The following is a 14,526-nucleotide window of genomic DNA, read 5'->3' as shown; positions in this document are numbered from 1 at the left end:
CTCATCATTCCTATTACCCTTCTCCTCCCACTTATGACTACATGATTGTAACTTTATTGCTTGTATCCTTACGATTTATATTGATTGTTTCCTAATATGATTTGATTGCTTATTGGTACTATGACTATCATTAAGGGTTGTACCTTAATTAATGTGTCTTGATGAATGTGTCTTCTCTTTTTATGTACACTGAAAGCATATGCACCAAAAACAAATTCCTTGTGTGTCCAATCATACTTGGCCAATAAAGAATTCATTCATTCTACTGTATCTATCTATCTATCTATCTATCTATCTATCTATCTATCTATCTATCTATCTATCTATCTATCTATCTATCTATCTATCTATCTATCATATCCCCACCCTCTCTCTCTCATGTATATTGGAGGTGGTGACCCTTTGAGAGCTGTATGCAATTATTTATTTATTTATTGTATGCAATGAAATTTCACTTTAATATATGCTGATTAGTGTACATTTAAAGTGACAATAAAGTTATTCTAAATCTAAGATTGTTTGCTCTTGCCATTGAATATGTTTTCCTAATGTATATATTTCATCAAATCCTGGCAAATAATTAGAAAGATGTTGGAGAGAATAATGGATAGAATTACATTTGAAATAACTTTAGCCAGTACATAAAAGTTGTAATGGTGTGCAGTCTCTAGGAACCCATCTCAACTCAGTAACCCCTAACTAATTAACCTACATTGTATCTGAAAGGTGTATCTTCTGCCTTTGATTTCAAGACCACTTTTTAATGTTTCTCCGGAGAAGCAACTGCTGGGCTTAAATTACGAAAGCAGCATAATTTCACAGAAGTGATCAAATAAGGTGAATGACCGTTGCATTTCTCCCAGATATAGCCAGCTTGGCCTGCAAATCTTTGAAGTCTTTCAAGTCAATAAATGGCTAACCTTAAATTAGGGTATAAACTTAGCTTCAGATAATAGAATAGAATAACAGAGTTTGAAGGGACCTTGGAGGTCTTCTAGTCCATCCCCCTGCTCAGGCAAGAAACCCTACATCACTTCAGACAAATGGTTATCCAACCTCTTCTTAGAAAAGAAGTGGTTGTGATTTTGTCAGACAGATCTTTCAGCCTATAAATACCATTTCCTTCCTGTGTTTCAAATATCTTATTTACCTGTATTTGAGAACAAAGGATGGTCTTAGGAGGTACACAAACTCCAAGATCTCAGCATCATTTATGAGACTTTGTGGAGTAGAATAAAAATATAGCAAATCGATACATTTTGTTTATGCTGGATCTGTTTACCCCCGGTTGTGAGCTCTTAAAATGGTTTGACAAAATTGTCAGTGAATCCCAAATACTCTAAGTATGCCTCTTGACCACTGCTGATGGCCTTGCCACTTTCCAAACACCCCTGCCCTTTAAAATCTCTAGGGTGCTTTCTATCTACCTCGTTTTCCATAGGTTCACTATGGAGACTGCCGGCCTGTCTGTTCCTGCTTTGTCATCGTTATCTGGTTCCAGCTCCATCTGTCCTCCTTGCCAACTGGACATCCGCTGGAAGATCCACCGTTTTTACCATCTGGGATTTTACCATCTTAGCATCCTTCGCCGATTCGCACTTTTCTATGCGCTACACTGTACATGAACTCTTGCGCCTGTAGGTGCCCCCACGCAGGAATGGCCCTGCTGCTACCAAGGGCCGGCCTCAATGAGGTCTTGGGACCCACAGAGGTGGCATGCAAAAGAAAGAGCCTTTGGGGGTTTTTAGACAGGGTATTTTTAAGGGGTGGGAGGGTTAGGGCGGGTGATGGGGGTAGCCCGTCGGGAGGGAAACCAGCCCCAGCGCATGCTCGTGGCGACTATCTAATGGGTTCGGAGGTTATGGGGGGGGAGTGTGTTCCTCTGTGTGAGGGTGAGTCCATCTGCACGGTAAGTGGGAGGGGCAGGTATGGCGGAAGTGGGGGATTGCATCGGTTTAGGGGGTCACGCGTTCGATGCACGCAGGCGATCGCGTGCCCCGATCCCTCTGACCTCTCCCGTTCCCCGGATGGTCAAGACCCTCAGAGCCTGGGCCTTCGTCTGATGTTATGCAACGCACGGTCCGTGGCCAATAAGGCCCCCCTAATACATGATCTTATTCAGGGGGGTGCCGCGGATATTATAGGCATTACGGAAACCTGGTTGGGCACTGAAGGGGGCGTGCCCCTGGTTGAGATGTGCCCACCGGGTTTCCGTGCATTCCATCAGCCGAGGGCCCAGGGTAGGGGTGGGGGGGTGGCGGTCGTTATTAAAGAGAGTCTAGAGCCGAGGGAGACCACTGTACCTCAGATTGCCGGGTGTGAATCCCTTTTTGTGAGGTGGGGTCATAGGTGTCAGATGGGCTTGCTGGTCACGTACCTGGCTCCTTGCTGTGTGACAGCCGCCCTGCCCGAGCTCCTGGAGGTGCTTGCCGGGGTGGCAGTGGAGACCCCCAGACTTTTAGTCATGGGGGACTTTAACTTGCCATCTGCCGGCTCGTCATCGACAGTAGCTCGGGAGTTCATGGCCTCCATGATGGCCCTGGACCTGACTCAAGTAGTGGATGGCCCCACTCACATCGGGGGAGGCACATTGGACCTTATTTTTATCTCTGGTCAGTGGTTGAAGGATCTGGATTTGAGAGATGTAGTCACAGAACCTTTGTCATGGTCAGATCACTCTCTCCTTCGCCTGGACTTTCTGACCGCTACTCAACACCGCAGGGAGACAGAACCATTACGGTGGTTCCGTCCCAGACGCCTGATGGACCCGGAGAGGTTCCGGATGGAGCTTGGGCCATTTCCTGAGGGTCTGGCCCACGGCACGGCGGAGGAACTAGCCGCAGCCTGGGAACGGGCTGCGGCTGGGGCCTTAGACCGTGTCGTGCCTCTGCGGCCTCTGACCCGGTGCAGATCCCAACCGGCTCCCTGGTTCTCCGAGGAGCTGAGGGGATGAAAGCGCGGAGAAGACGCCTAGAGAGCTCTTGGAGGTCTAGCCGTTTAGAGGCTGATCGGACACTAGTTAGGTCCTATACTAGAACCTACCTAGTGGCACTGAGGGATGCGAGGCGTTGCTACGCCTCCTCCCTCATTGCGTTGGCAGATAACTGCCCGGCCGCCCTGTTTTGGGTGACCCGCTCCCTCCTTCACCAGGAGGCGGGATGACCCGTTGCAGGGGCGTGCCGAGGAGTTCGTTATCTATACGATAAAATCGTTCAGCCGAGGCGGTCTGGACCAAAATTGCGGCGATTCAGACGGGGCATCTGAGGGCGGTCTTGGTGATATTGTCTGGGATGAGTCTGACCCTGTGGCTCCCGAGGACATGGACAGGTTGTTGGGCAGGTTGAATGCCACCACGTGTTTACTGGACCCGTGCCCCTCCTGGTTGGTGCTGGCCACTCGGGAGGTGACACGAGGCTGGCTCAGGCGATTCGAGTGCTTCTTTGTTGGAGGAGTCTTTCCGGCCGCCTTGAAAGAGGCGGTGGTGAGGCCCTCCTCAAGAAGCCTTCCTGGACCCGGCTGTTTTAGGTAATTATCGTCCGGTCTCCAACCTTCGCTTGGCGAAGGTTGTAGAATATGGTGGCATATCAGTTTCCCTTCACCTGGATGAAACTGTCTATCTAGACCGTTCAGTCCGTTTCCGGCCCGGTTACAGCACTGAGACGGCTTTGGTCGCATTGGTGGATGATCTCTGAGGCCAGGGACAGGGGTGTTCCTCTGCCCTGGTCCTATTAGACCTCTCAGCGGCTTTCGATACCATCGACCATGGTATCCTGCTGCGCCGGTTGGAGGATTGGGAGTGGGAGGCACCGTTTATCGGTGGTTCTCCTCCTATCTCTCCGACGATGCAGACGGTGTTGACAGGAGGGCAGAGGTCGGCCCGAGGCGCCTCATGTGGGGTGCCGCGGGGTCGATTCTCTCACCCTTCTGTTCAACATCTATGAAACGCTGGGTGAGATCATCAGTGGTTTCGGTGTGAGGTACCAGCTGTACGCTGATGACACCCAGCTGTACTTTTCCACACCGGACTACCCCAATGAAGCTATCGAAGTGCTGTCCTGGTGTTTGGAAGCCGTACGGGTCTGGATGGGGAGAAACAGGCTCAAGCTCAATCCCTCCAAGACAGAGTGTCTGTGGATGTCGCCACCCCGGTCCAGTCAGCTGAGTCCACGGCTGACTGTTGGGGGCGAGCCATTGGCCCCGATGGAGAGGGTGCGCAACTTGGGTGTCCTCCTGGATGAACGGCTGTCTTTTGAAGATCACTTGACGGCCGTCTCCAGGAGAGCTTTCCACCAGGTTCGCCTGGTGCGCCAGTTCGCCTTTCTGAACCGGGATGCCTTATGCACAGTCACTCACGCCCTCGTGACGTCTCGTCTGGATTACTGCAATGCTCTCTACATGGGGCTCCCTTGAGGGGCATCCGGAGGCTCCAGTTAGTTCAGAATGGGGCTGCGCGGGTGATAGAGGGAGCCCCTCGTGGCTCCCGTGTGACACCTATCCTGCGCAGACTGCACTGGCTACCTGTGGCCTTCTGGGTGCGCTTCAAGGTTTTGGTGACAATCTTTAAAGCGCTCCATGGCATAGGGCCGGGTTACTTACGGGACTGCCTGCTGCTACCGAGTACCTCTCACCGACCCGTGCGCTCTCACAGAGAGGGACTCCTCAGGGTGCCGTCGGCTAGGCAGTGCCGTCTGGCGACACCCAGGAGAAGGGCCTTCTCTGTGGGGGCTCCCACCCTCTGGAACGAACTCCCTCCAGGACTTCGTCAACTTTCGGACCTCCGAACCTTTCGTCGCGAGCTCAAAACACATCTATTTATTTGCGCGGGGCTGGGTTAGTTTTTAAATTTATTGGTTTTAATGGGGTTCTTAGTATTTATATTGTTTTTTATCAATCTGGCTATTGAATAAGTTTTTTATGTCTGATTTTAAATTGTATTTATATGTTTGTTTTTAATTGCCTGTGAACCGCCCTGAGTCCCTAGGGAGATAGGGCGGTATATAAATCTGAAAAAATAAAAATAAATAAAAAAATAATAATAAATACCTATGATAAAATGGTTGACTTTTCTCATAACCCAGAAACTATAAAGTATGAGATGTCGGGGTCCTTGGTGCTCTATGAGCTTAATTGTTTTCTTGGAGATGTTTCATTATCCAACTAGGTAACATCATCAGTGCTAGCTGACAGTGACAGCATAACTGTCTGGTTTGGTTCTGCAACCCAAGACAGACACAGATTTCAGAGGATAATTAGAACTGCAGAAAAAACAATGGCTACCAACCTGCCAGTAGTGGGTTGCTACTGGTTCTCCCCAGTTCACAAGAACCGGTAGTAAACATTTTGAGTAGTTCGGAGAACCGGTAGTAAAAATTCTGCCTGGCTCTGCCCCCAATCTATTGCTGCCTCCTGACTCCCAGCTGATCAGCTAGAAGGAAAAAATCAAGACTCACTTGTCAAAGAAGAGGGAAAAAAACTAAGACACCGTCCCTTTAAATTGAGAAACCAAGAAGCCTCCCAACTGATCAGCTCGCTTCTCAGCCAGGATATCACTTGGCAAAGAAGAAGGGGGGAAAAAAACCCGGTGTCACTTTAAATTGACAAAGCGGCTAGAAGCTCCTGAACAACAAATTGGATAAGAGGAGGAATTCTTATATGGTTCAATGTTTTTGAAGTTTGGGGTTTGTGCAACATGGACTTTGTGTTTCTAAAAAGGTTTGGGCGATTTCCATTGTGAAGTATCCTGAATGAGTTTTCTGCCTGCTTGTAAACAGAGCCGAATTTCCGACTTCCACTTTCTATGATCTCTAAGCACGGGTAGCTGTTTTCTGCTTACAAAGTTTCCTTTATGCAACTGGCAGGAATGTGGAATTCCAGGCAGGTTCCTTGCTAGCAGCTTGATTATTCCTTAATTATCTGGGATATTTTATTTGGGAAATGAAGAGGGGGGAGTTTGATTCCGTCCCAGAACAGATTAGTGGGGTAGGGAGGAAATGGGGATTTTGAAGTAACCTTCCCCTGGAGTGGAGAGGGAATGGGAATTTTAGGCTTGCTGTCAAACATCAGCCGTAATACTAATGATTGCTTTGAACAATATGCAGGTTGTATTACATGAATGGCTATTTTATATGTGAAATTATGACTGAAACCTATATAGGTTCATACTGTCAGGAAGTTTGTCCTTAGTTTTCGGTTGCTTCTCTCTTTGTTGAGTTTCCATCCATTGCTTCTTGTTTTGCCTTCTGGTGCTTTGGAAAATACTTTCCCGCCCTTCTTTTTAGCAGCCCCTTAAAAGACTGTTGCCTATCACACTCTTGGGCAAAGCATGTGAGCCATTTCCTCCTTTCAGTGGTCCATGAAAGTGCATCTATAGCAGAGGTCTCTAACCTTGGCCACTTTAAGACTTTAAGACAGCAAAGCTGGCTGAGGAATTCTGGGAGTTGGTCCAGAAGTCTTAAAGAGGCCGAGTTTGGAGACCCCTGATCTATAGTATGTAGATAATAAAGTTGAAAAAAGGTGAACAACATTTTTGCAGAACTATAGATACGTTGAGGCTGGGTGTGACAAGGAATGGCTGGGAGGAGAGGGGCCAGGCGAGGTACCCCTTGACATGAGAGACATTGAGTTGGCCATGCCTACCCAGTCATATGACCATCAAGCCACACCAACTGTCACATGACCATCAAGCCACACCCACAAAATAAGCCATGCCCACAGAACCGGTAGTAAAAAAAATTAGAACCCACTCCTGCAATCTGCCTTCCATTGAGGACTTGTATACTGCACAAGTCAAAAAGAGGGCTTGAAAATATTTACAGACCCCTCACATCCTGGACATAAACTGTTTCAACTCCTATCCTCAAAACGGCGCTATAGAGCACTGCACACCAGAACAACTAGACACAAGAACAGTTTCTTCCCGAACACCATCACTCTGCTAAACAAATAATTCCTTCAACACTGTCAAACTAGTTTACTAAATGTGCACTACTATTAATCTTCTCATCATTCCTATCATCCATCTCCTTCCACTTATGTCTGTATGACTGTAACTTTGTTGCTTGTACCCTTACGATTTATATTGATATTGTTTCCTGATTGCTTCTTGTACCCTATGACTATCATTAAGTGTTGTATCTTAGAATTCTTGATGAATGTATCTTTTCTTTTATGTACACTGAGAGCATATGCACCAAGACAAATTCCTTGTGTGTTGAATCACACTTGGCCAATAATTTTTTTTTATTCAATTCTATTCTATTCTAGAAGAGAGTAGGGTTTGTTCTCTGTTTATATACAAGTGGCTTGCCCTGTCAATGTTGGTAGGAGGTTTCTTGGTTGCTCCTTGCAGGGCAGGGGTGTCAAACTCAAGGGGCCTGGATCAGATCCATGGGGTGCTTAGATCTGGCCTGCAGAGCCTCCCTGGAAACAGTGAAGGACCAGCCCATGGTGCCTCTGCCAGTCAAAATGGAGCTTGTGAGGATGTACATGGCCCTCTTGAACTCTGTTTTCACTAGCAGAGGGTCACAGGAGCCCATTTTCACTGGCAGAGTGCTCAGGCTGCCACAGGCACTCCCAACATGAGTGATGTCGGGCTGGCCATGCCCACCCTGGCTCCCTGAGGTCAAACACAACCCTGGTGTGGCCCTCAATGAAATTGAGTTTGACACCCCTGTTGTAAGGGATGAGAATTCTTGAAAAATGAAGAATGATAAGACTTTGCCTCATCCGTGTGTGGCTTTATATTTCTCTTCCATCTAGTATGGCTTTCCAGTGAAGATGATTCCATAGGTGTCTGGCTCATGGACACGAAGTTCTGAAACATTGTCCAATATTTTCCTCTCCGACTTAGACTAGGGGAAATGTAATATATTGCTTCAATGATCCCCTCTCACTTTTCCAAACATTTTACTGGGGTTTGTGCTAAAGAATATGCCAACAAGAAGAGCCCGTGGTTCCTGTACTTCAAATCGTTGCTCTGCGGGAGATAATAAAGCATTTAAGTCCATTTCATATGTCACATGATCTCAGATCAAGATGTAAAATTCATCCCTTGTCTCTTGACTCTCAGTTCTGAAACACAGACAAAACATTGTGTAATCCCACGCTGCCACGAATTAGTTCTAATTTGATTAGAAATGTCCCACCAGGGCATCCAACTCTGTTCAGATTATGTATAATTAATGCTGCGATCAATTAGATCTGAACAGTTAGTCCATCTAGAAGCAATAACAAGAGCTGTGATATATTTTTTTTCAAAGAGTTTCCTTAATCCTCTTGTTCTATTTGCTCTTTATGAAGAGATAAAAAAAAAGTTCTTCAATTAGGACAACATTATGCTTCCCGCAACAAGGGAAAAACTCCCGCCTGGTTACATGTTACAACTATGTAAATTATACATTGGTTTAATTTTGCTAAGTGTGAGAAGAAGCACAGCTATTTTTCCAGTACCAGGGGAATTTTTTCCCCAACCTACGCTGAAGAAAACGTATTATACTGTTACTTACCTTCAGTTCTTGTAATTGACAGACTACAGACTACATTAGCAAAGTAGGCTAAATATGTTCAAACTAAATCCCTGGGGGAAAGGTGGGTTAATTCCACAAATATTCCGTTTTCCACCAATTCAGCATTATTACATTTTCACTTAACTGAAAAAGTTAAGTAATTTGATAGGTGTTGATTTGATAGGTGAACTTTCCAAGTAATTTGCAAAGTTCAAGATCCAATTGAAAATTGATTTTCACAATCTGTTTGACTGGGCAATTTCAATAGGAGACCAAATATAAATATATATATATTCCTGTGAGATATTTTCACTTCTTAAAAATGTGCCCTGTGAATGTGCGTGCATGCTTGTATATGTATATAGGTATACGTATATTCTTGCACTTATTAAACTATATACTCAAACGAAATGCTTCCCAATAGGCAGATATATTGTGGCATTTTTTTAAATATAATGAATTATGAGGTTCCAAATAATATTCTGTTTCTGAGACAATTTTCGCAGATGTTCCCTTCACTTCCTGAAACCTTTTCCCTTGTAAAACAGGTTTTTTGTTTGTCTTCCTTGTTTTCAGCACGGTTGAAAACTTCTTAATTTGTTTGGTTGTTAAATTAACATGCTGCCCATGTTTCCTAGAGGCGACTGTAGGAGGTTTACAACAAGACAAGATTCACGGGAAACATGAATGCTTGAAGATGAAGCATATTGTGGCTGAAAGATCTGTGTTTGGGACTTGGCAAATGTGTGATGCAGTAGTGGGTTGCCCCCAGTTCGGACCGGTTCACAAGAACAGATAGTAAAACCGGTGGGAGGCTCCGCCCACCGATCCCAACGTCATCAGGATGCTTCTGTGCCCGTTGCGAACCGGTAGTAAAGGTAAATAGAACCCACCCCTGGTGTGATGCCCATGTGTTGGCCAATAAAGAAGAATATATCCCATTGACAGCCATCAACAGTCAGAAGGAAATAGCATTATAAGAAGTGTTTTGAGTTTTCATTATCTTGGAAAGCAGCAGAAGGAGCCACTGATATTGTTGTGGATTTGTACGTTATTTCTCCTAGACAATTTTCCAACAGTCTGTAGTCTCCCAAACCTCCACAATTCCCAGCTTGGGGGAAAAAAAATCCTAGGTGAAGAGCTCAGACTGCAAGAGCGAGAACAAGACAATGAAAAAAAAGGTCATTCATGAACACAACTTGCCTCCTTTGTAAGTCAGTGAAAGAGCATCATATTCCAACTTCTAATATTTCACTGAAAGAACCTTCTTTTGGACTCCTTTCTCTTGAAAGCAAATCTTTGTTTTGAAAACAGATCCTCGTTAAATCCAAATTTAACGAGAACTAAGAAGAAGAAAAAATGCAGGTTAATATTTTGGCATTTAGTTCCCCCACCCCCTTAGTCATCCATCAGGACTCTCTGCTGAATTGAAACTTGTTCTTCTCAGGGAAGGACAATTCAAGTTTGGGATCACCATTTTTCACTGCTTATTGTAATCCACCCTGTTAATTGTTTTTTGCTTCCTCCTGCATGTGTTCCTCCTTTTACAGGTAACCGTCGACTTATGATGGTTCAGTTAATGACTGTTTAAAGTTACAACGAACCTCCCTGGGGTACTTATGATCTATTTCTGAAGTTCTGAGGGCCACTTCCCCTCATGGTCTCATAACAGCCAGTTTGCTCCATAATAACTGATCCATATTTATGGCTGTTGGCAGCATGCCTCGGTCACATGACCACATTTTATGACATTTCTTATAGCACTTATATCGGATTCTCAGGAAAACCAGACCACAGCAAACAATTTTTCAGGAGGCAACTGGACTTCCTCGTTGTTTTCTTCTTTTGAAGACGTTTCGTTTCTCGTCCAAGAAGCTTCTTCAGCTCTGACAGGAAAGTGGGGAATGGAAGGATTTATATTCCTTGCAGATGCAAATGACCAGCTGTCTGAAAGGAATATAAATCCTTCCATTTCCCACTATCCTGTCAGAGCTGAAGATGCTTCTTGGATGAGAAGCGAAACGTCTTCAAAAGAAAAAAGCAAGGAAGTCCAGTTGCCTCCTGAAAAAAAGCACCTTTGGGACAACCATGACCTGGATGACTGGATGACTTGGATCACTGGCATTTGTTATTTTTAAAAAAGGCTTCACCAACAAATAAACACATGACAGGAAATTATTGCCACCACTTCCTGGGATTTAAATATTGCTGCTGTTATTATGCATTTACTCACTGAATTTCAATGAACTTTTCCCCATGAATAATAGTCCCATCCCAGCAACAATAACAACACAAATTCCGACTTTCCGTATGTATGTTCTTTTCACTTATTTTGAAATTTTTTCACATTTTGCCAGAGTAGAGCCTTCTGGTTTCAATTGAAATTTTGATTTCTCCTCAAAATAAAATTTTTTAAATTATTTTTATTGAACAATTGTACACAATTATAAAAAGCAGGACAAATCTGAGAAAAAGAAAAAAGTAACGAGAAATAGTGAACAAATAAAGAAAAAAAAGGAAATAAAAGAATAAAAAATTAAAAAATTAAATACTTTTATTTAAATATTTAAAGGAGTACTTTCCGATCTCCTTTACAGCAGAATTTATATTATATCCTATTTCTTCAAGTTATATTGGGGCAGATTTCTCCTCAAATACTAAATCAAACTTTTTTTCTCCACCGTTTAGAGAGGGAGGGTTTTTTTTCTCCATCCTTGAGCAAAATTCTTTAATTAAGAACTGTACCTGATCTTAAAGAAACATTAGTGTAAAAACAAACAAATATAACAATAAACAAATAAAATAAAACTCTAACATAAGCTCGATTCTTATTCTCACACAGTAAAGATACTTATTTCCAGTTCATTTATTTTAACCACTGACCTCCACTTTTCCTCTCTTCCCAACCCCTCCCTTCTGCATAAATGCAAAAACATTCAAATGCATCCTTGTTTACAAACACCAGCTTGACATTTTACCAAAGCAGCAGAAATCTTTCATCTTGAATTTGCAGATGGCGAAGGAAGTCTCCACCTGGCCTCCAACGGGATTTGAACCGGTGACCTCGGAGGCATATGATCATAGGAAAAAGGAGCAGCCGCAGCAGCCGCAGCAGCCACAGCAGCCGCAGAAGAAAGGATGTCAGCATTCTTCCTGAGAGGTATCGTGAATAATATCCCAAGCCGTGCTGTGACAAGCAAGGTGGAATATTATCCTTCTGAAATTGTAGTATAGTTACCGGTATGTACTTAAAAGAACGCACCAAAGTGGGAATTGTATTACAGCGTTTTTACATGCAAACCATTTCAATAATTCATGGAATGTTATTATTCAATGGGCAATTCCCAACAAAAGCCAACCGATGCTGCTGAAACCCTCAGGAATATTATGTTTCTTAAATGTTACACATGTCAGCCTGTAAACCAAGGTATGAATATTTTAAAAAGAAGGTCTTCAGGTTGTTGTTGTTGTTTTTTTTTGTTGTTGTTATGTGTATACATACTATTCCTGACATGGCAGTTTACGCTCTCCCATCTTTTAAGGTAGCCAAGAAAACAAACAAATAGGTCATCAAAGAAACCAATCCAGAGTTTCCATTCAAGGCACAAATGACCAGGATCAAATTATCCTACTTCAGATGCATTATGCGAAGACCCAGCTCTCTGGAGAAGACTCTGATGTTGGGAAAGGTGGAAGGAAAAAGAAGGAGGCAACCAGAAGGCGCAGCTGGGAGCAGAATCTCCTGGAGAAAACTTGCATGGGATGGGCACCTATATAAAATAGATTAGATAGATGATAGATAGATGATATGATAGATAGATAGATAGATAGATAGATAGATAGATAGATAGATAGATAGATAGGAGAGAAAGAGAGAAAGAGAGAAAGAAAGAGAAAGAAAGGAAGGAAGGAAGGAAGGAAGGTGGATGGATTGATGGATGGATGGATGGATGGATGGATGGATGGATGGATGGATAGACAGATAGATAGATAGAGATAGATAGATAGATATGAGAGAAAAAGAGAGAGAGACAAAAAGAAAGAAAAGAAAGAAAGAAAGAAAGAAGGATGGATGGATGGATGGATGGATGGATGGATGGATAGATTGATAGATAGATAGATAGATAGATAGATAGATAGATAGATAGATAGATAGATAGATAGATAGATAGATATAGATATGAGAGAAAGAGAGAAAGAAAGAAAAGAACAAAAGAAAGAAAGATGGATGGATGGATGGATGGATAGAGAGAGAGAGAGAGAGAGTTTGATGAGAGTTGACACCAACTCGATGGCTCATAATCAATCATCTATATAGCAGGGTGCATAAAAAGATTAAAATTACTTTCATTTAAGAGTCTGAAATATTCAGCTATATTAAATAATTTTGGGATACCTAAGCATTGGATAACCTTTATCAAAGTTCCTCTGAATATTATGCTAACAGGAAATATATAATGTATACTCTAACTTTGGAGCTTCTTCCTAATTCTTGCTATGTTTATCAACCTATTTTAGACTTTGGACCAGGGGTGCTATTCATCAGGTTCTGACAGGTTATGGAGAACCGGTAGCGGAAATTTTGTGTAGTTCAGAGAGCCAGCAAATACCACCTCTGGCTGGCCCCAGAAGTAGGGTGGGAATAGAGATTTGGCAGTATCCTTCCCTTGCCACGCCCACCAAGCCATACCCGCCAAGCCACACCATGCCTATCAAGCCACACCACGCCCACCAAGCCACGCCCACAGAAGCGGTAGTAAAAAAAATTGAATTCCACCACTGCTTTGGATACAATTTTGGACAGTAATGGATATGAACATGTCTGATACAGATCAATTATTATAATAAACTATTTATTTATCTATTATGTTAATATCCTTACATTTATGCTCACAGGTATAAGGAAGGCTGAAAGAGACTGACAGATCCAAGATTTTCTGGTAAGAGGAGTATAAATTTGAGCCTACATTTCCCCAGACCATACTGATTAATATTAAATTCTATTGATTCCTTGATATACTTTAATGCAATTATTTTTTTTTACATTTCAAATTTGGCCTATATCTTGATTTTCACAGCTAGGTTTTCAAAACATAATGGTTACATCAGATAATCCTAAAGAAACAAAGCCCAAGAAGGACCATATTGCATCGTAAGTCCTACTGATTTCATAAATATTTTCTAGGTATGACTAATTTACATTCTTCTTGAAATTTGTTTGAAAACTGTCAAACCAAAGGAACAAAAATTCACAGCTCTAAACACATTTCAGTCTCAAAATAGCCTTTCCTCAATATATTATATCCCAAGAGGGCTTCTGAAGATGAACTTAAAAATAAATAAATGGAGGAGACATAGAAAAACTTTTGTGAATTGCACTGTAGCGCAGAGGAAGTCAATTTTAATGAAGAATGCATTTTTCCAGTATCTTTATTTTTTTTATTGTATTTTGTCACAACAGTATATACAATCATCAACATAAACAATAATTCATCATGAGAGAAAAAGTATATATAAGTAAAAGTATAAGTAAAAGTATGCATATACTTAGGAATGGGGTGAGGTCAATAGTAGACAGTTTTTGGTTGAAGATTTTGGGGTTTTGAGTAGAGACTATAGAGGTAGTGAGTTCCAAGCGTTAACAACTCTGTTACAAAAGTCATATTTTCTGCAATCAAGTTTGAAACGGTTGACATTAAGTTTAAATCTATTGTTTGCTCTTGTATTGTTGCGATTGAAGATGAAGTAGTCTTTTACAGGAAGGATATTACAATAGATGATTCTGTGTGTTAAACACAGATCATGTCGGAGTCGGCGGAGTTCTAAGTTTTCTAAACCCAGGATTTCAAGCCTGGTGGTATAAGGTATTTTGTTGTTTTCAGAGGAGTGAAGAACTCTTTTAGTAAAATATTTCTGGACGCGTTCGATAGTATTATTGTCAGAGATGTGGTATGGGTTCCAGACGGATGAGCTGTATTCAAGAATAGGTCTGGCAAATGTTTTGTATGCTTTGGTTAGTAGT

Source organism: Ahaetulla prasina, chromosome 2 (genome assembly GCF_028640845.1).
Source record: "Ahaetulla prasina isolate Xishuangbanna chromosome 2, ASM2864084v1, whole genome shotgun sequence".
Classification (NCBI taxonomy): domain Eukaryota; kingdom Metazoa; phylum Chordata; class Lepidosauria; order Squamata; family Colubridae; genus Ahaetulla; species Ahaetulla prasina.
The sequence above is the reverse complement of the archived record's forward strand: the minus strand, read 5'-3'. Positions refer to the sequence as shown.